The following is a 21,766-nucleotide window of genomic DNA, read 5'->3' as shown; positions in this document are numbered from 1 at the left end:
TAAGCACCTAAGGGAACAATCACACACCAGGATTAACGACAGCAGGAAGCTATTATCACCCGAGACCCGAAAGGGCAAGGGGAAGCAGTGTCGTTGGGACTTGGAAAGGACTGAACCCTAGAGAGAAGGTGGGCCAAGACTTAGCGGGAGAAACAGTTCCTGCCAAACTACAGCCCAGTAGGGAGGGAGCAGGAAGAATAAATACACCAACTTGTCCTGTCGACCTCCCAGTGGCTGAGCCCAACCCAGAACCAGAGGGCAAAAGATGTTGGACGATGTAGTGGCAGAAGTAAAACCTCCTAGGGCACAGAGCAGGGAAGACAAGAGGCGTGTGTGTGTGTGTGTGTGTGTGTGTGTGTGTGTATGTGTGTGTGTGTAAAGAGTGGCTGATGAAGGAAAGATAGCACCGAGCTTTAGGGCCAGGGCAAACAGAGTAAAAGGTGATTCCATTCACCAAACTGGGGAATTCAGAGCAGGGGGCAGTTTGGGGAAGGAGTTCATGCATTCCATTTTGGTCATCCAAGTTTGGAGACATGAGGGACATCTAAAGGGAAGAGAAAACAGGACTGCTTCCATAGACTTGGGGGTCATGGATTTGTAGGAGGCAGGTAAAGTCAGTGAGAAGAAAATAAGGCCAAGAAAAAAGATTCGGCAACACCAACATGTAAAAGGGGGTGGAGGGGAGCCTAGGTGGCTCAGTCAGTTAAGCCTCCAACTTGGGCTCAGGTCATGATCTCACGGTTTGTGAGTTCAAGCCCCACATCGGGCTCTCTGCTGTCAGCACGGAGCCTGGCTTTGGATCCTCTGTCTCCCTTTCTCTCTGCCCCACCCCCCGCCACCGCAAATGAATTTTTAAAAAAAAATTTTTAAAGGGGATGGGGGAATGCACTAAAGAAAACTCAAGAGTGGCCAGATGGTTCAGAAGAGACCCAAGAGAGTTCAGCTCTAGGAGATGGGGGTGAGAGCAGTGTAGACCATCTGGTCGGAACCATCTCTGGGGGGAGTGAGCCTCTGGTCACTGTACAAGAAGCCCTTAAGTGGAATCCTGCACGGTGTAGGTGTTTGGATGAAATGGCCCGTCAACCCTGCTCCAGCCTATGCTGCCTCATGACCAGAGGTGCAGTAGCTGTGCAGCCTCAGCTGCTACCCCACCTAAGGTCCCAGGCTGCCCCCAAGACAGAAGGCGATCTCAGCCACCCCGATCCCTGGCTCAGAGAAACCCCCTCTGGCTTCCACGATCGCCCCCCACCATTCCCTCAGTTTCTTCCAGAACCAGTGCAGAAGGATTAGCTGGGATGGCGTGTGCTGGAGGAGAAGCAGGTACCAAAAAGGATAAGAGGAGCCAAGTGTCCCTTGCAATCTGTGAGGCAAACCAGGGCCAACACTCAGGTCACCAGCTCAGGCCAGTCTGGACTGCTGGTCAGCTACTCAGGGCGCGGGTGGCGAAGAGGCCAAGCCCCCTCGTCAGCCCTAAGAAGAGGCGAAAGCAGCAGCATCCCCCCTCCCCACCATTCTCTCCAGGGCTTGTTCATCCTTGCCGGACTCCATGTTAGGGATCCAGTCACACAGGGAGCCCCCAGATGGGTAAAGATTCCTCCTTCATCCATCGAGGTAGCTGAGCCTCAATGGCTTCTGAGGTTCTTCGGACTCTCTCACATCTCCTTCTCTGATTGTCTTGCCTGCGTGTGAAGGTTCAATATCAGGTGCCCCGGAGAGAAACGACTTGCAACCCCTTCCCTTGAGAAGCTTACTGTCGTGGGAGAGGGACGGGGAAGTGTGCAATAATTCCGTTAGGAGTTATCTATGCAAACACAGAATATAGAGGAAGATATCCATCTGGGGACCAGGAGGATTCAACAGTAACAGCTATGTTTTACTGAGCACCTACTGTTATGCACCAGGCTTTGTATCAGCTGCTTAAACTAATATCGGCTCTTCCAACACCGCGAGGCAGCCAGTCTTCTTGGCTTTGTTGTGTAGACAAGGAAACCAAGGCTGACGAAGCCAAGAAACTTGCCACAGGCCACCGAACTGGAGTTTGGATATGGACAGATGTCTCCCACTCGCGACCTGTGTTGGTAACCACCAAAGGGCACGGTAACCAGATCAACCTCAGATGACCACTGGGCATGCACTGAACCCCAGACACTGCCTCGTGCATTTAATACGCACGGAAATTTACCCCAGAAAGAAGGTGTTATTTCAATTCCCCTTTCACAAATAAGGAACGGAAGCTCAGTGGAGTTATAAAGCTTGCCCAAGGCCACACAGGAGCCGGAATTCAAATCTAGACCATAATTACCACACCATTTTTCCACCCGGGTTAGAAGCATGAGTATGTAATTAACACCCTGCATGCTGTTATTAAAGAAATAAGTTTTCTTAGTTTAGCTTCACCCCCCAAAGCATAACCCGTGACAAGACCTTGGGTGCAGGCAGTTTACTTCCGAGGTGATCCAGGAGAGCAGAGGAGGGGAGATGGGGAAAGAGATAAAAAGAGGGTCACGACGGGTTGCTGCCGCGTTGTGGGAAGTTCCACGGGCCTTCCTGTACCGAATCCTCCCCGAATCAAGTTCCTACAGAAAGAGATGGTGGAACGTTCTCCATGGCCCCACCTCCCCCATCCACCCACAGTGTCTGGGCTTGCCGAGATCCTTCAGGCATCCCTGACCTCAGCGGAGTCCGGGGCAGAAAACAAAGACATTAGACACAAGACGTGTGTGAAACCAGACACTGTGGGCAGGAAGTGAAACAGAAAGCCGCCTGTGAACCGCCCAGCCCGACAGCAGGGAAACTGGAGGTGATACAAGAGGATCTGGCCAGGACCCAGGTGTGTCTGCCTCTCAGGGAAAAGGAGGGGGCGGGGACCCTTCGGACACAGAAGGCAACAGAATCAAGACAGGAGCCCAAGAGCCTGACCTGTGCACCTGTCGCCACATGCTCGTGGTACCTCCCCAGACACCCAGCTGCCTGTGTCGTGCTGGGCGTCCAGCTCTCCTATTAACGTTATAGAGGTGAGCTCTATATAATGGATGAGATGAGATAAACCGAAGTGGAACAATTCGTGATGCTAGAGGCCAAGGGCAGCTTCCTCTTTGGTCGATCAAAGCGGTAAAAAGCGGTCCTTTGCCCGTGCGGGGGTATCACTGGGGTCCCAGCTGCTGGCATTTTCTAGATCTGCAATACTGAGTTGCAGTTGAATGCCTGGACTGTCTGTGTGTCCTCAGGCAAGTTTTTAACCTCTCTGAGCTTCAGTCTGTCTCCTCTCTAAAGCAAGGTAAGGACACCTACCTAGTAGGTGCCGGGATTAGACGATATTTTGCTCGTAACACATTTATGTGGCAGACAGTGAGTATTTAATCAAGGATCGATGTATGTATTTTAACGTTTTTGAGTGGGTTAAATTTGACATCAGAGGGGAGAAGTGAAAACAGTTATCTATCATTTAGAGAGAGTGTTTTAATACAGACAGTGCCAGGCTTCCCAGGCAAAAGATTTCACTTAGCAGCTGTATAATCTTAGGTTGGTAAACTCTGTGAAATTGGGTTTTTCTGTCATTTCAGTAGAGATAACCATTTAAAATTTTTTTTAATGTTTATTTATTTTTGAGAGAGAGAGAGAGAGAGAGAGAGAGAGAGGGAGCGCGCGCATGAGCTCATGAGGGGGGAGGGGCACAGAGAGAGGGAGACACAGAATCCGAAGCAGGCTCCAGGCTCCGAGCTGTCAGCACAGAGATGACCTGAGCCCAAGATGGATGCTTAACCGACTGAGCCACCCAAGAGCCCTGGATATAACCATTTGTGCCTACCGTGAAACACTGCTGAGGCTCAGCAGAGATCGCAGATGTAAAAATGCTGTGAAAACTCTAATGTAACATAAACGTGTTGTTGTCGCGATTATGTTAATGATAAAAATCAAAGCTTCTCCCTCCCCAACACGTGCACATACACTGTTGCCAGAACACAAGAGCAAGGTGTGTTCACCGTAAGGTCAATGCCATCGAAGGGAGTGCGTGATTAATATCTGAGACCCTCCGCAACAGCTGTTCAGGTGTCAAGGACCGGGCTGCTAATTTATTTATGTGTGAGGATGACAACCAGGGAAAGCAATGAGGACTTGGGCATCTGTGCTTTTGCTATCCCCGATCGCCAGAACCATGGCATGCCGCACCGCCGAAACCTTAACAACAGTTGCTAACTGCTAACTACCTTCCTTCCACGTTGGCTCTGTTCACTGTCTCCATATATGCCAAACAAGTCGTGTTTGTGCTCTAATCCTTCATCTGTTCCCTTCCGCGTGCCAACGCAAATTACAGGACAAGGAGCAGCGGTGCTGGAAGGGAAAGCGGACTCGGAGACAAAGGTGTGGGGGGTTCTAAGGTATTCTCAGAGTTCTTTACGGCTATCAATTAATGAATCCCTGCACCAACCTGGGAAAGTAGGTCAATATTATTATCCCTGCTCCGTGGACGAGAAAACAGGCTTAAGAAGAATGGCTTGCCCAAGGCTAAGCCACCGATCGGAAGAGCTGAAACAGAATTAGATGCAAGAATTCCTAACTCCAAATCCTTGGCCAAGCATACGCTTACTTAGCAGAAGGTAATCAATAAACTAGGTAGACTCATTGACTGAGTCGTAAAATGATGCATTTGTCCCCTCCTGGGTACAGGGGTGGATACTAGGTCCAATTTAGACACAAGAGCTTTTAAACACAGATTCTGAATGACCCAAGAAAACACCTTTGAGTGCCCGCCCCCCTCAATTGTCAGAAAAATAAAGAGGTAGGTTGGTCTTCTTGCTAAGAGGCAGAAAGAGATTTCTAGGGCCTCCCTGCAACTTTCCCTCACCCTTATAACCCTATTAGGAGCCAAATTAAGTCCAGTATGTAGGCACAGAAAGGGTAAAGTTGGGGATTGGGGTCCTTGGTTCCACAGAGATGCTTGGTGGCCAGAGGCCTAGGGGCACCATCTTCGTGAGACCGTCCCATGGCAAGTCCTTGGCTATGCTTCACTTCCCTGGTCTCTCCAAAGCCGGTGCTCCAGTTTTCCAATCTATTCCAATAAACTCTTCCTGTCTTAAGTTAAGTGGACTCTTCTGTTGTTTGCAACCCTGACTATACAGTTTCTGATCTAGAAATATAAGTACTTGAGAAGGGGGATGAAAATTCCCAGCTTCAGGTCCCTACACACTGCTGGCTGGAGAGTAAATACACAAAACACCCACAGAGGGCAATTTGACAAAGCTGTCCTGTACCCTTTGACCCAGCTCTCCACGCTGGAGCATATATCCTATGCACATACTTGCACAAGTTCCAAACAACTTATGTACACACTTATTTTGCACTTGGGTACATGTGCAGGATACCATAGTGGTTTTTCTAAGGGCAAGATATTTAAAAGGATCCAAAAGTCCGTTAATAGAGGCCTGATTAGATACATTATGACGTATATACTCATGATGGAAATCATCCAACTCTCTTTTTAAAATGAGGTATTTTCTATGTGTTGATGTGGGAAAAATCCCCTAAATATGCCAGGAACTAACAAAACAAAACAAAAGCTTCAGAACAATACGTGTAATACGCTTTTATAAAAATGAAAAAAATAAGAATCTGCATTTGTTCTTGTCTAAATACACAAAATGTGGAGCACCTGGGTGGCTCAGTCAGTTAAGCGCCCGACTCTTGATTTCAGCTCAGGTCACGATGTCACGGTTCATGGGTTTGAGTCCTGTGTCAGTCTCTGTGCTGACCGTACGGAGACTGCTTGGGATTCTTTCCCTCTCTCTCTGTTCCTCTCCCACTTGTGCGCTCTCTCTCTCTCTCTCTCTCTCTCTCTCAAAATAAATAAATAAACTTAAAAAAATTGTTTAAGTTTTTAAAATGTTTAAACTTACGAAAAGCAACTCTAGCAGGCTTGACAAGAAACTAAACACGATGGTTTCCTACTGGGGGGAGTGAACATGTTTTAACTGGGTGCCTTTTTATAATTTTAGGTTTTTGAATCATGTCAACAGGCACCTATTCAAAACATTACATTTAAAAAGTGCCATCGAGGGGCACCTGGGTGGCTCCGTTGGTTAAGCGTCTGACTCTGGCTCAGGTCACGATCTCACAGTTTGTGGGTTCGAGCCCCGCGTCGGGCTCTTAAAAATTTTTTAAGTGTCTTCGAAGAAAAGAGAGAGGAAAACCAACTATGGAGAACAAACTGATGGTTACCAGACGGCAGGTGAGTGGAGGGGTGGGTTAGGTGATGGGGATGAAGGGGTGAACCCGTCACGATGAGCACCGGGTGATGTATGGAAGTGTTGAATCACTGTATTCTACACCTGAAGCTAATACTGCACTGTATATTAACTAACTGAAAATTAAATAAAAACCTTTTAAAAAAAAGAAAGAAATGGATCATCCTTCAAGCATTGGACACATTCATAGTTGCACGACATTGTTTTTCCGCTACATTTATATTTTTACTGTATTTATCTTTGTTTTATCCTTCGTTATGGTAAATGATGCCGATTTTCTACCTAAGGTAATAAAATACTTTCCTTTGAAAGAAGAAAAAACAAAACGTGCCACCTCAGAGAGTGAAGATCAGCACGAGCGAGATTCATGTGACCGTCCCACCGTCACACTGATGCACCCATCATTACCCTCAGCCTGTGCATGTGGGGATAGGCTCACAGGAGCTGTTGGCCGGTCAGATTCCAGCATGTGAGAGGCTGAGGCAGAGACTTCGTTAGAGGACTGCTGGTACTCTGTAGGAATCAAATCTGGTCCAGGCTGTTGAGGGGCAAAAACAGAATCGGTTGCTGAAAACCAAGCAGGATGGTTTTTAGTACCGGAGAAAAAGAAGGTTTGTAGCATCTCTTGGTTTGCAGAATACAACAAAATTACATTTCGGAGAAGTGCCTGCTCTTAAGAAGGGCGTCTCCAAGTCATACAATTCACTGTCCCCTGCTGTCTAGACACCCTCTTCAGAAACATGAAAATAGCCCATTCAGCATGAGCTATTAGGAAATCTGGGGTTCTGGCCAATTATTTGCATCGGGAGTGTGTGTCTGGTGTGATTTTCCCACCAACACTGCCCCATGAAGGGATCTGAGCTTTCTCACCTGCAAATCCACTGATGAAACTCAAACCGAGGTCCCCAAGGTAAAATGTACTTATGTATCAGCTAAGCCATCTACTCGAAAATCAATAATATTTCAAATTTAATGAGTTGTAAGACAAGTAAATTAGAGTCTGGAGTAAGCAGCATTGATTAGATTACCCGGTCAACTTGAACCCATAACTTCCCTCTGTCATTAAGTGTTCCCTGTAGTGCACCATGCGCTCAGCACTAGTGCCTCTCCTGAGGGAATCAGAGGTCTGCCCGATGCTGTGACGAAAACCTTGTCCCTGTGCTGGCTGGCAGTCTGCACCCTGCCCAGGGTGCCCAGCCCTGCCCTTTTCCTCTGCAGCAGCAGCCTTCAGTGATAAGGGGCTTTCCCCAAGCACTAAGCACCCCTTGCTCTAGTCACAGAGTTTGAGCAAACTCGAACGTCAAAATGACAAAACTGCAACCAAAAAAAAAAAAAAATTGTGGGAGAAATTGCTTTCAGTAAAAAAGCTTCTGTGAGATGCTATGCGACTGTTAGAAGCTGTCTTTCAATCTCCTCTTGCAGTTTGCATTTCACAGAAGCTTGGGGATAGCCAAAGTAGATTTCTCCCCATATCGACTAAAGAAGGGACAAAAGGACAGAACTGAAAACATCTACCGTCCCCACTCAACATCAAACATCCTATCTTTCAACGCTAAATCACCTTGCCTACATCAATCTCTTCTGCCCCTTCTTAGGGGAACTTTATTTTTTCAATCTGAGTAATGGTTGTTTCGATCTTGCTGCCCCTTCCCGGGGGAATCTTATTTTTTTTAATTCTGAGTGGTGGCTGCCTTTCAATTAATTAATTTCATTAATGTCAAATGTAATCTTCGACCCTGTAGTAGTCCTGGATCTTTGGACAAGTGTGCCCCCGAGCCCTATGGCTCAAGAAAAAAAAAATTCTGAGATTGCACGAGAAATGCAGCCACTTTGCAAAAGCCATAGCTGTTGTCAACCGGAAAAACAGGAAAGCAAGCAACCCCGTGTGTAAGCCTGGCCACTGAGAGTATGGACTTCGGATGGAGCGGTCTAGGCAGCTCCCGGGAGCTTGTTGGAAATGCAGGCTCTCGGGCCCCGCCCCCAGACCTGCAGAGTCAGAATCTGCATTTCATCCAGATTTGAGCAGTGCCCCTAGGATTGCAGTGTGGCTCTGCTCTTACTAAATCATGCGATCTCGGCCAAGTTACATAGCCTCTGCGTCTTTCAGTGTGTCTGACACGTAGCAAGCACTCAATAAATGTTAGCTACTGTCAAAGGAAATTTTCAAAGAAACATTTCTAGGAATAAGTGAGGAGATCCCGCGCTTTAGACAGAAGGAGATCCTGTGGGGGAAAGAGCCACATATGCCTGATACAAACTGACAACCATTTTGCTGGATCTGGAGTAGCACGAATGCGTGGAGGAAGCAGGGATACCTAAACGGAGGGATCAACGAACCCATACTTGCGTGGTTCTTGAGCTCCTTGAGCTAAAAAGGTGCAGTCCCGGGATTTAAAACGAAAAAAGAAAACGAAAATCTGGAATTCACAGTCCTCGACTGAAATCCTGCCTCGACTATTTCTGGCCACGTAAATCTGAGCAGGTTCCTGGGCCTCAGTCTCCTAATATGCATATGTATGATGAGGATATTGAAAGTTCCCTTAAAAGTTGTTATGAAGATTAAATTAACCAGTCTGCGTGCAGTAAGGGGCTGTGTGTGTGGGTGTGCATGCACACGCTTTTTAACTGATGGCAGAGGATCTGTAAGGCCGTATGACTTTCTGCAGACATGGGTTTGGGTTAGGTTTCTAGCGGTTTGCATCCTGGCTGCCTATTTTGAAACATGCTGGGGGGGGGGGGGCCTTTTTAAACTTTTCTTTTTTAGCTTTTTTCTTTTTTTTAACGTTTATTCATATTTTGAGAGACAGAGCGTGAGTGGGGGAGGGGCAGAGAGAGAGGGAGACACAGAATCCGAAGTAGGCTCCAGGCTCCGAGCCGTCAGCACAGAGCCCGACGCGGGGCTCGAACTCACGGACCGCGAGATCGTGACCTGAGCCGAAGTCGGATGCTCAACTGACCGAGCCATGGGAGGTGCCTTTTTAAAAAGACCTATATCCATATCCAGGGGCACCTAGGTGGCTCAGTCAGTTAAGCATCTGACTCTTGGTTGTGGCTCAAGTCATGATCTCACAGTTGGTGACTTCGAGCCTGACATCAGGCTCCACACTGACAGTGCAGAGCCTGCTTGGGATTCTCTCTCTCTCTGTGTGTGTGTGTGTGTGTGTGTGTGTGTCTCTCTCTGCCCCTCCCCCATTTGCTCGGTCTCTCTTGAAATAAATAAACTTAAAAAAATAAAAAATAAAAAAAGACCTATATCCAGGCCCCACACCAAACCAATTAAATCAGAAGTCTTAGGGATGGTGCCTAACCCATAGTTTCAAAGGTGCAACCCAAAGTTGAGTCCTACTGTGTGAGAAAGAAATAAGAACGTGACAACAAAATCATTCTGCAGGAAAAAAAAAGGTGTGTGTGTGTGTGTGTGTGTGTGTGTGTGTATGAACAATAATCCCATGATATCTTGGGCGCAGAAGGTGAGAAAGAAAAGCAGTCTAGAGACTGACAAAAAGGAAGGAGAAGCTCAGGCTATGGTGGGGTATCTGGAACTCCAGCAGCAGAAGTGGTCAAGGGTCTTACTGAATAGAGAAATCCAATAGTCTCAATACTGGTTATCTCACAACAAATCCCCAGTGAAAGCGATCACATAGTTAATAGATGGGATATTTGGCAGAAGATGGAGAGAAAGACACTCAAGGGGAAAGAGCCACTGACTCCCATTTGGGTTGACACTCAGGCTCATGTAGGACAAGAATAAAAGCAGAAAATAAGGATTCAGCAAAAACCAGAAATAGGAAATGACCAGTAGACACGCAAAGCCAAAGAAAGTTAGAGAAATCCCCACGCAGGGAGTATGGACCTCCCACAACATGATAAATAAGAATGCAAACCTATTTTCTCTAGAGCCTAAGGGGAAAAGTGAATTCAGTTGATCTCAGGTTATACACTGCTTACTCTGGGCAGATTCTCAGGATCGGGTGGTAGTTCTTTTTTTTATTTTTATTTTTTCTAATTTTTTAAATGTTTTTATTTTATTTTTTGAGAGAGAGAGAGAGAGAGAGCAAGCGAGGGAGGGGCAGAGAGAGAGGGAGACACAGAATCCAAAGCAGGTTCCAGGCTCTGAGCTGTCAGCACACAGCCCGACATGGGGCTCAAACTCCAGAGCGTGAGATCATGACCTGAGCCGAAGTTGGATCTCAACTCCCTCCACACACTGGATATTCCCCTATGTCCAAGCCATCGGTACAGAAACTCGCTAACTGATGTAGAAGCCTCAGGGTCTGATGCTCACCAGGTTTGCAAACAGGCCTTTTGAGTGAGGTTTTTCCAGCACTTATGTTAGCAAGTAAGTCATGACCTCTGTGTAATACGCTTCTGTAAGGACCCTAATGTTCAGAATCCTAATATATGTGACTCAAGAGTCACCGAGAACTGAGCAGAAGTCAGGCTGAGGGGGGCATATTGTGGTCTGAGCACCAGGCTCACACATTTACATTCATATGCTCCATTCAGCCTCTTTGAAGATTCAAAGGTGCTGCTGATAAGAGAAAACAACTCAGGAGAACCCGAATTAAATGAAGCACCTATGCATCACATAACATTCAGATGTGCACTGATTTTATATACATGTGTGTGTGTGTGTGTGTGTGTGTGTGTGTGTGCGTGTGTGTGTGTGTATAGCCTCTTAGAGGCATGATTGCTGTTTAACACACAGAGTGAAATCATTTACAAAGAACCAACATCATCTAGTATACAGCTTTCTGGCTCTCCAGGAAAACCTTTTAAGCTTTCAAGGCTTAAAATTGAAGGAAAACTTCTTAAGAACCTTCAGCTAAGGATCGTAGATGTCCATTTATCCCATTAAATATCCTCAATTCTCTAGGCATGATTACTTTCTATAAACGTTCAAGACTTCTGATTTGTCCTCTTTTCCGATAAAAGAAGAGAGGAAATTACTTAGGTGCAGAGACCTTATTTATCCGGCTGATTCGTATTCTTTCTTCTAGTCTCAGCTCAAGTATCTTATTCTCTGAGAAGCTTCTCCTGACCAGGGGAAATTGTCGTAGCTCTGAGTGCCTTTAGCAGTCCCTTTATGTTACCACCTTGTAACTTCTCACTGTGTGTTGAGGGTATCTGTATGTGTCCGTCTCTCAGACGAGACCGAATACTGTTCATTGTACCCCTAGCACCTAACACTGTGCCTGGCGCATGACAGAAGGTCCATATTGGGTGAACTGCTGAAACCGGCACAAAGTGAGTGGAAGACGATTCCATACGGCCCAGAATCTGTGTTGCTATCAACAGGGATATCTGTTACTTTCTTCCTCTCTTGAGTAATAACTGAAGACATTAGTCTATTCTCCCAGCTTCATGGTGAGGCAATCTGTCTAAAGAAGATTGTTCATTTGAAAAATGAAGACATGTGAGAACTCTCAAAACCAGCCTTCGCTCGAAGCTCCGCAGGGTGGAGAATTTGTCCCGCCTTTTTGGCACTGTAGCCCCAGGCCTGGGCACGGGGACTGGCCATGACATCCAGCAGTGGTGGACACAAAGATATGCCCCCCAAGTCCCCCTTCAGGGAAGGATCTGCTGTCTTTCCGCACAGTGTCCTCAGGACCCAGCTTTCTCCTGTCAGCTCCTTCGGACACTGCTTCAGCTACACCTTACCCTGCCCGAGGCCTGGGTCCTGCCCAGGGTAGACCTCATCCAGTGAATGCGCAAGGCAGAGGTATGAAAACACAACCAGGGGACCTGGGTGGCTCAGTCGGTTGAGTGTCTGCCTCTTGATTTCAGCTCAGGTCATGATCTCACGGTTCATGGGATCGAGCCCCACAGAGCCTGCTTGGGATCCCCTCTCTCTCCCTCTCTCTCTGCCCCTCCCCCACTCGAGCCTTATCTCTCTCTCTCTCTCAAAATAAATAAACACACACACAAAAAAAAGACAGCCATTTTGGCCAAATGTGGCCACACACATCTGTGTTCAAACAGGCAACATCTGTTCTAGGATCACCTGGCAGCTTCCTGTTGGTCCTGGGTCACAGTGTGGCTTTTCCCTCTGCCCAATCCTGCTTCCTCCCTTTCAGCTTCCCAGATGTTGGTTCCCAACAGATACTTTCCTCCATCTCGCTGTCTGTTTCAGGAGAACCCAACCTGTGAGACTATCAACAAATGTTTGTTGAATGAAGGAATGAGCAAAATGTATACATAAATTAACGTATAAACGAGTAAAAGATACAGCCAGAAAATGTTTCAGGCGCACCAAATAACTCCCACTGTCAACGAAAGACAGAGTTGGAGGAAATTAGGGAATCCCCCCAAACAGTCCCACACAGACATAGTAGAGTTTAGATCCCGCTTCCTGAGCGTGTGTTCTGCTAACTGCCATGCTACGTCATATCGCACTTTCAGCTACCCTGTTGGGTAGAAATTTCGCTGGCCCTTTTACAAATAAGGGAAGGCGGAGACTGTCAGGGGTAGAAAAACTTGTTCAGTTTGACACAACTAGGGAGCTGCAAAGTTGGGATGCCAATCTCTTCTGCCTGGTTCCAAAGAAAACTGCTCCACGGTTCATATCATCCTCCACAGTCAAGAGCAAATGTTTTAGCTGGTAACCCCTTCTCAATATGGCCAGACAGACTGGCTGAAAGCAAACATTTGGCCTGAACGTTTCCTTCTACCCATCTGGCTGCTCCAAAAAGGAACTGTTACCCTCATTCCCAGTGCACCAGCTCGCCCCTGACAAATAGACACTACCTGGACAATTCCAGTTTTCTTTTTGGCCATAGTGACATATGCATGCTGTTTTTCTATGTGAGGAATAATAATAACAAAAGTTAATACTAATAGTAATAGCAAAAAAACCTATCTTTACTAACTGAACAATCACAAGAAAACTTCTTGCAACATTTATCTAAATGAATAGAATATTGTCTATTAAGTATCCAATGATAGAGCTTGTTCCAAGCGTAGTTTAAGGGGCGATTAAAAATGTACTTCTGGATCCACACAGTGAGGGGCATGACAGTGACAGTTCCCTCCCTTCCCATGGAGACAAAATTGAAATGTCATTGGAAACTTGACAAATTAGTACTTCCCCAGACTTCTGGAAGAATTCCCTCTACCCACAATGGGGAGACAAGCCCCACTCCTTTTCCCTTTCTGCATCCAGGCTCATTGCCTTGCAGTTTCACAGTACCCTCCCACGTGGATTCAGGGTTTGCCATGTGGGCAAATGGGATGTCAGCAAGTGAGACACGAGCAGAAACTTAAAAAGCGCTTGTAAGATTAGGCTTGTTCTCACGCTTGTTCCTCTACCACTGCCATGAGAACATGCCTAGGCTAGCCCACTAGAAATGGGAGTTGTATGGAACAAAGAAGCCTCAGCTAAGGCGCCCCATCCAAGTCCAACCTAGATCAGAGCCCAAGCTAATCCTCTATTGCAGGAGAAATAAATGTTCCTCATCGGATGTTCCTAAGTTTCCAGCAGTTTGCAAAATTTAAATGACATAAGAGGGCTTCGGTCGAAGACTATAGATAGACTTCACTGACTTTGATCTTTGACACAAAATGGCAAGGATACCATCCTTACCTCCCTCGAATAAATCCTTGGTGCATGATCCTTTTAATGTCTTGTTGAATTCTGCTTGCTAATACTTTGTTGAGAAATTTTGCATCTATGTTCGTCAGGGATATTGGCCTATAATTTTCTTTTCTTGTAGTCCTTGTCTGGTTTTGGTCTCAGAGTAATGCTGGCCTTGTAAAATGAGCTTGGCAGTATTCCTCCCTCTTCTACATTTTGAAATAGTTTGTGAAGGATTGGTGTTAATTCCTGAAATGTTTGGTGGAATTCATTAGTGACGCCATCTGGTCTTGGACTGTTGTTTGGTAGGAGGTTTCTGATTATTGGTCCAATCTCCTTACTAGTAGTCAGATTGTTCAGATTTTCTACTTCTTCATGGTTCAGTCTTGGTGGGTTGTATGTTTCTAGGAATTTATCCATTTCTTCAAGGGTGTCCAATTTGTGGCATATAATTGTTCACAGAAGTTTCTTATAATCCTTTGTATTTCTGTTACGTTACTTGTAATGCAAAATGGCAAAGATCCACAGGAAGAAGGTGAGCAGAGGTATTTACACATTGCCTCTACATATTCTCATGCCAGAGAACAAGGTCAGTGCTGATCAGAAAATGGCTTCCTAAAGTGACCGTAGATTTCTACCCCATTGTGTATTAGTTTCTCTCTCTCTCTCTGTTTCTCTGTAGCTTTGTGGTTTTTATTTATTTGTTTGTTTTATTGAAGTATAATTAACATACAGTGTTATATCTTTGTGTGTGTGTGTGTATACACATATACACACACACACACTGTACACAGTATCTCTTTGTATTGCTCCTGTCCAATAGAAATACAATGCATACCAGAAAAAATAATTTAAAATTCTCTAGTGGCCACATTTTTACAAAGGAAAATTAAACAGGTGAAGTCAGTTACAATAGATTATTTTAATATATCCAAAATATTATCGTTTCAGCATATAGTCAATGCTTTTCAATATAAGTGAGATATTCTACATTCCCTTTTTTGTGCAATGTGTTTGAAATCTGGTGTATATTTTACACTCACAGCAGATTTTGGTTTGGACTAGACCTATCTCAAGGTCTCTGTCCATACAGCTAATGGCTTCGAGATTGGACAACACAACTCTCTCTCCTGCAGAGATGGTAACTCCGTTGGCCCAGAGTAGAAGTAGGCAGGAAGCGGAGTGTCGCATCCTGGGATTTTAGGCAGCCATTGGCAAAGAGAGAAACCAGAAAAACTGAGAATAGGAGTTGTTCATATTCAGCTTCTAATGTAAGGACTACACATTACTTCAAATTACTCAAAAATGTTTTTCTGTATCATATTCAGAAAGAAAAAGGTAAAAGCAGATAACCCAGAAAAACTGTCTCAGGTAAATGTTTGCAAAATACTAGGATTTTGGTTAGGAGCTGTGCATATCCATTCACACTTCAACTGGAGAAGACATGCCAAGATGAATGTGCCATCACACAAGTATAAGAAGATGGGATGAGAAAAGAACTCATATGGCCATTTGTTTGAAAGTTCCAGAAACACACACACACACACACACACACACAGTTAAAAAGTTCTGCATCGCTCAAAAAAGGAACATATTTCCTTGGCAATGCAAAGCAAGAGCACATTTTACAGGTAACCCAATCTAAGAAGTTCTAGAACATATGAAACAAGAGAGGAAAGAAGATGTCAAAGAAAAAAGAGGCTGCGTTTTGGTCCTTAGACAAAAATGGAGCTGATCAAAAAAAGGAAAGTGTTCCAAAAAATGAAAAACGCGATTAGAAAGACGAAGAAGAAATTGATAAATAGGATGGAGATAAGAGACCCAACTTATAATTGATGACACCGAACGAAAATCACAACTTAACTAGAAACAAAAATCAAACCCTAACAATAAAAGACAATGTAGCAAATCTATAAAGTTTTGAAGCCAAGTGCACGACCCAGGGATTCTCTACCAAATAGGTTGTCAACAGAAATATATTCTTAGACGGGAAACCGTACGCATTATTTATTGCCACGATGATGCTGCGAAACAAGCAACCACAAAACCTTTATAAGCTATACTAATAAACATTTATTTTTGTTTGCAGGATTATGAGTTGAGTGGGGAATTCTGCTGATCTGAGCTAGGATACCTTACATGTCCTTGGCCTTAGATGGACACCAGGGTCCACTTACCTCCATGTGTCTTGTCCTCTGTCATGCTAGCTTGATCTCATGGTGGTAGCAGGGATTCAACACAGGCAACAGACACACGTGTGCTTTCCAGCCTCTGTTTGCATTCGAGTTTGCTACCAGGTCATGGGTCAGGGCAAGTCACGTGACTGAGCCAGAGTCAGAATGGGAGGGAACTACAAAGTTCCCGGCAAAGGAGGCAGACACAAGTTAGTGGAGCCATCAATGCAATCACTCCGCCTGTAAGTGTTCTGCAGCCACAGACCACCATGAATATGCTGGAACAAGTGGGTTTATTACCCATCTCAGTGACAGTGAATACAGCCCAGAAAACCTTGAAGTGTCTCAGGAAGAGGATATTAGAAAAAAACTTGCGATAAGATTTGCACTTGTGTTAAGTGATTTGGGGATGTAGGGCTTGACTGTGGATAGATGCTCTTAGGAAACAGAGGTAATTCTGTGATTGGGAAACTTAATAAATCTTATCTAGAAGGAGGAAAGTCTAGACAAAGCTAAAGAAATTGGTTAAGAAGCAGCAATCATTCATATTAGCCAGGATAGGAAGATGTCTGGCCATCTCTGTGGTTTGGACAATGGTCGTGTTTTGTGTTCAGATATGACCGTGAAGTGTCTAGATCCATCACAGTCAGAGAGTGACCTGGTCTGAAACTCATTTTGTGCAAAATCATTTATGTCCAACGGGAGAACACTAAGCCCCACTGTAATGCCGACCTACTCCAGAAGGTCAGTGGCTCCTTTTCTTCTCATATCACACACACTACCAGTTATTGTGGAAATATTACTTAATGCTTTCATCAGGCATCCCAAGAGGTGATTTAAAATGAAGAACTCAAAAAAAAAAAAAAAGCACCAACAGTCAATACTGAACTCAGATAAACACAGAGCTATATCCAAATAAATGTTCTACACATGGTTACAGAGAGAGCGCCATCACCAAGATGGCGCTCTGGGTCTTTCCTAACTTCGCTCCCCCTCACAGGGACCACAAACATTTCTGCAAGAACAAGACACTGCTGAAAGAATCCTAGAACACAGAGGTGAGGCTGAAGCACCCTGCTGCCCCACAGAGACCGAGACCGACAACATCCGAAGGGACAAAAAGCACTTCCACACTGACCGCATTGCCCCTCCCCCAGACCAGGGCAGCACCATGTCGAGAGGTCTCCCTGAGAGAACCCAGAGGGGACCACTAGCCTCTCCAGCACCGCGGGTCACTTTTCAGGAGCCGCTCCTCTGATCTCACCCCACAGGGACTGCAGGAGAATCCGCAGGACGCAACCCTAGGGAAAATGTGACGGAAAAGGGGGGGTCTTGGCCGACCCCCAAGTTCATACCTGCAGTGCCCAAGTCGTAGTCCCAACCGACGACTTTGCTCATCTGCAGCTCCAAATTGGGGGTGCCTCTGACCGGGGAACTCCGTGGGGTGCAGATCTGCCCCCACTTGGATCCTCAGACAAGGAGCTTTTGCCTGCCCTGGAGCCAGTTTTCCCACGCCCAGGCAAGGTGCAGAGTCACGGTTCCAGCCACTGTGGAGAGGGTCTTCTGGCTCCATCTGACCAGAGGGGCTGGGGACAAGTCCTGGAAGCCGTGTGGCCCGAGAGCACTCCAGCCAAGAGGGGGACAGGCAGAGATCACGGCTCCAGAGCAAAGCCAAACCAGGACATGGAGGCTTCCACTGCTCCGCCTGGGAAAGAGGATTAATTCAGACAAGGCTGAGAGTAGTTACCAGCCTTCCCCAGCCTGAGAGCCTGTCTGGGAAATCGGGAGTAGCTTGGAGCGGCCCCTCCCCCTCCTGCCTAGGCAAGGGGGCTTGAGGCACAGGTGCACCTAACATCCACTTCTCACGCAGATAACAACGAAGGGAAAGAAGAAAAGAGAACAAACATGTTCTCCTTGTGGCGAGACCTGTTAAGATTTACTCTTAACTTTCCTGTATACCTTACAGCAGTGTTTGCTATGGTGATTATATTGTACATTATATCCCTAGTGCTTATTTACCATGCAACTGGAAGCTTGTACCTTTGTTTTTTAATGTTTATTTGTTTTTGACAGAGAGACAGAGAGCATGAGTGGGGGAGGGGCAGAGAGAGAGGGAGACACAGAATCCGTAACAGGCTCCAGGCTCTGAGCTGTCAGCACAGAGCCCGGTGCGGGGCTTGAACTTCACGGACTGTGAGATCATGACCTGAGCCAAAGTCGGACGCTCAGTCGACTGAGCCATCCAGGCGCCCCTAAGCTTGTACCTTTCGACAACCTTTCTCCGATTCCCCCTGCCCCCACCTCTGGTAACCACAAGTCTGATCTCTTTTTCTATGAGTTTTGGGGTTTTTTTTGTTTTTTTTGTTTTTAAGATTCCACACGTAAGTGAGATCATACAGTAATTGTCTTTCTCTGACTTATTTCACTTAGCATAATGCTTTCAAAGTCCATTCATGTGGGGCATCTGGGTAGCTCAGTCAGTTAAGTGTCCGACGTCAGCTCAGGTCATGATCTCATGGTTCATGGGATGGAGCCCCATGTCAGGCTCTGTGCTGACAGCTCAGAGCCTGGAGCCTGCTTCCGATTTTGTGTTTCCCTTTCTCTCTGCCCCTCCCCACTCATACTCTGTCTCTCTGTCTCTCTCTCAAAAACAAATAACCATTAAAAAAAAATTTAAGTCTATTGATGTCATTACAAATTGTAGGATTTCCTCATATTTCATGGCTGAAGAACATTCCGTGGTATATATATACCACAATTTCTTTATCCATTCATCCATCATGGACATTTACATTGGCCTGGGCTATTGTAAATGATGCTGCTATGAACACGGGGTGCAGGTATCTCCTTGAGTTACTGTTTTCATTTCCTTTGGATATATTCCCCAAAGTGAAATTGCTGGCTGATAGGAGAGCTCCATTTTTAATTTCTTGGGGATCCTCGATCCTGCTTTCCACAGTGGAGGCACCCATTTACAACCCCACCAACAGTGTGCAAGGGTCCTTTCCTCCACACCCTTGCCAGAATTTGTTATCTCCTTCTTTTTAATGATGGCCATTCTAACAGGTATGAGATATCTCATTCTGGTTTTAATTTACATTTTCCTTTGATGTTTGGAGAATTATAGGGGCCAGTTTGGGGTTGTTGTTTTTTTTTTTTTTTTTAATTTCGTGAAAACTACATGTAGTGCTGAAAGACAGAACATACAGTTTCCAAATGGTTGGGGGAAATAAAAGCAAAAAAGAAAAAAATGGAAGCATAAAATAGAACACAAGAAAAATAACTACAAAGAATTTTTTAGCCATAAAACAAATGGGAGAGGTAAGACCAAACCTATTATCTTCGCCTCTTTTTCATATGCCTGTCCCTGCCTGAGCTGGTGCCCTGAGACTCTCCGTCCCCCGCGATCTCGCAAGCAGCCTGCTGGTTGGTCTCTCTCCCTCTGACCGGTTCTCTAGAGTAGAGGCTACACCTGTACCTCTCCAGGTGCAGTTCATGGAAGGGGCCAGCCACACAATGCTGATTACAGGTCTTCAATAAGGCAGGAACAGAAACTGAGTGGAGCATTTGACACTGTAAGCAAATTTGGCAGGGCTCATTTATGTCTGTTGAATCTATTATTTAATTTTTAATTGTTTTAAATTTATTTATTTTGAGAGAGAGAGAGCATGAGCAGGGGAGAGGCAGAGAGAGACAGAATCCCAAGCAGACTCTCTACATCAGCATGGAGCCCAACGTGGGGCTCGAACCCACAAACCATGAGATCGTGACCTGAGCTGAAACCAAGAGTCGGACGCTCAACTGACTGAACCACTCGGGGACCCCAAATCTATTGTTTAAGAAGTGACACTTAGGGGCACCTGGTGGCTCAGTCTATTAAGCATCTGACTCTCGACTTCGGCTCAGGTCCAGGATCATGAGATCGAGCCTTTTTGCTGAGTGGGTAGCCTGCTTGAGATTCTCTGTCTGTCTGTGTCTCTCTGCCTTCCCCCCACTCACTCGGACACACATTCTCTAAATAAATAAGTAAATAAATAAATAAATAAATAAATAAATAGTGTTGCTTGTATTTTATTGCATTTTTCTAGTAACTCGTCTTCATTACATTTTTTTAAATGTCAGTCTGTAATATAGTAGAAAAGAAAACAGCAGTCAGTCCCTCACCACAGATGATTCAAGAACCCCCGTGTAGACCACATCAGAAGGAATTCTGCGGGCCACAAGTCAGAATCTGTCGCTTTACTGCCCGTAACATTCAGCGGTTCCCTCTTGCCCCTAACAAGGACTCCTGCCTCCTTTCCCTACCTCCACACCATCCCTATGAGCAGCACAGCCTACCAGCCATGCCTCGGATTCTCAAAGGAGTTGGGGTAAAACACGAGAGCAGGAGTCCTATCTACCAAATGGAGAGGGGAGAGAGAGAGAGAGAGAAATCTCAGGCCTTGGAGGGAGGGGCAAGGAATGTACCCTTGGCGGTGAAAGTTCTGAAGATTCAGCACACCTGAATCCATGTGCCTGTTTCCCCTCTCCTTTGAGACTCCCTGGCCCAAAGGACGATGTCAGTGCCCTATAGTTCTGCCACCACCGTACTTTACCTTCGGGCTCCATACCCTCCGGCCTCAACAGTCCCTGCCCGTGGCACCCCTCAGCTCTAGGCACTCAGACCCTGCTCCCCAAATATCCCTGCACCTGCCCACTGGCACCCCTACGTCTCTTCTCAGACAGCCCTACCTTCCCCCTCCACCACCTGACTGCCCCAGACTGCTCCTCCGGGAAGCCCCAAGTCCAAGGTCACACTTTCCTTGTTCCCTCCATTCTCCCCGAGGCGCCTCCGAGGCAAAAACTCTAAACGCACACCTTCATGTCAAGCCTGAGACTTCAATTTCAGAATTTTTTCTAAGAGCAAAATTATAGATTCCTGCACAGATTTACTTATACGATTATTAAATTCAGAGTAACGAGAGATTGCTTGAGTAACAAAGTTCTACCTATACGATAGAATGTATATGGCTGTCAAAAATGATGAACCATACTAAATACCATGGAAGTGTGTTTCCAATACACTGGTGCGTAAACAAGCAGACCATAAAACAGAAAATGCGTGCATTTTAAAGAGGATGATCTTGTTATTAAAACACAGTGGTGGATAGGGGTGCCTGGGTGGCTCAGTCGGCTGAGCGTCCAACTTCAGCTCAGGTCATGATCTCGCAATTCATGAGTTCAAGCCCCACGTTGGGCTCTGTACTGACAGCTCAGAGCCTGGAGCCTGCTTCAGGTTCTGGTCTCCCTCTTTCTCTCTCTGCCCCTCCCCTGCTCATGCTCTGTCTCTCTCTCTCTCAAAAAGAATAAACATTTAAAAAATAATAAAATAAAATATAGTGATGGATACAAGCACAATGTAAAACCAGCTACACATAAAGGTGCAGACCTAGCCAGAGGCACAGGCAGTTATAATATTACAGGCACAGATACAAAGGTACAGGTGTATATACAGACCAAAGGTTACCCACTGCTACTTCTATGCTATGCGGATTATAGGCAGTTTTTATTTTTCGTATCTATATTTTTTTAACAGAAACATCAATTATTTTTTCAGTAAGAAAAATGTTTAGAAAGGTATTAATTGTGGCCCGTGTGTGTTGCCATGGAGCTGTGCCCTGTCTTCTAGAAGAGCACACCCCTCTCGCCCGGGATTGTTTACATGGCCGGCTCCCCATCTCCAACAGCGGTCCCCGGAGAAGGGCCCACCCTGTGCCCGATGCCTCATGCCGGGCAGC

Source organism: Lynx canadensis, chromosome C2 (assembly GCF_007474595.2).
Source record: "Lynx canadensis isolate LIC74 chromosome C2, mLynCan4.pri.v2, whole genome shotgun sequence".
NCBI classification, from domain to species: Eukaryota; Metazoa; Chordata; class Mammalia; order Carnivora; family Felidae; genus Lynx; species Lynx canadensis.
This window is presented reverse-complemented; position numbering follows the sequence as displayed.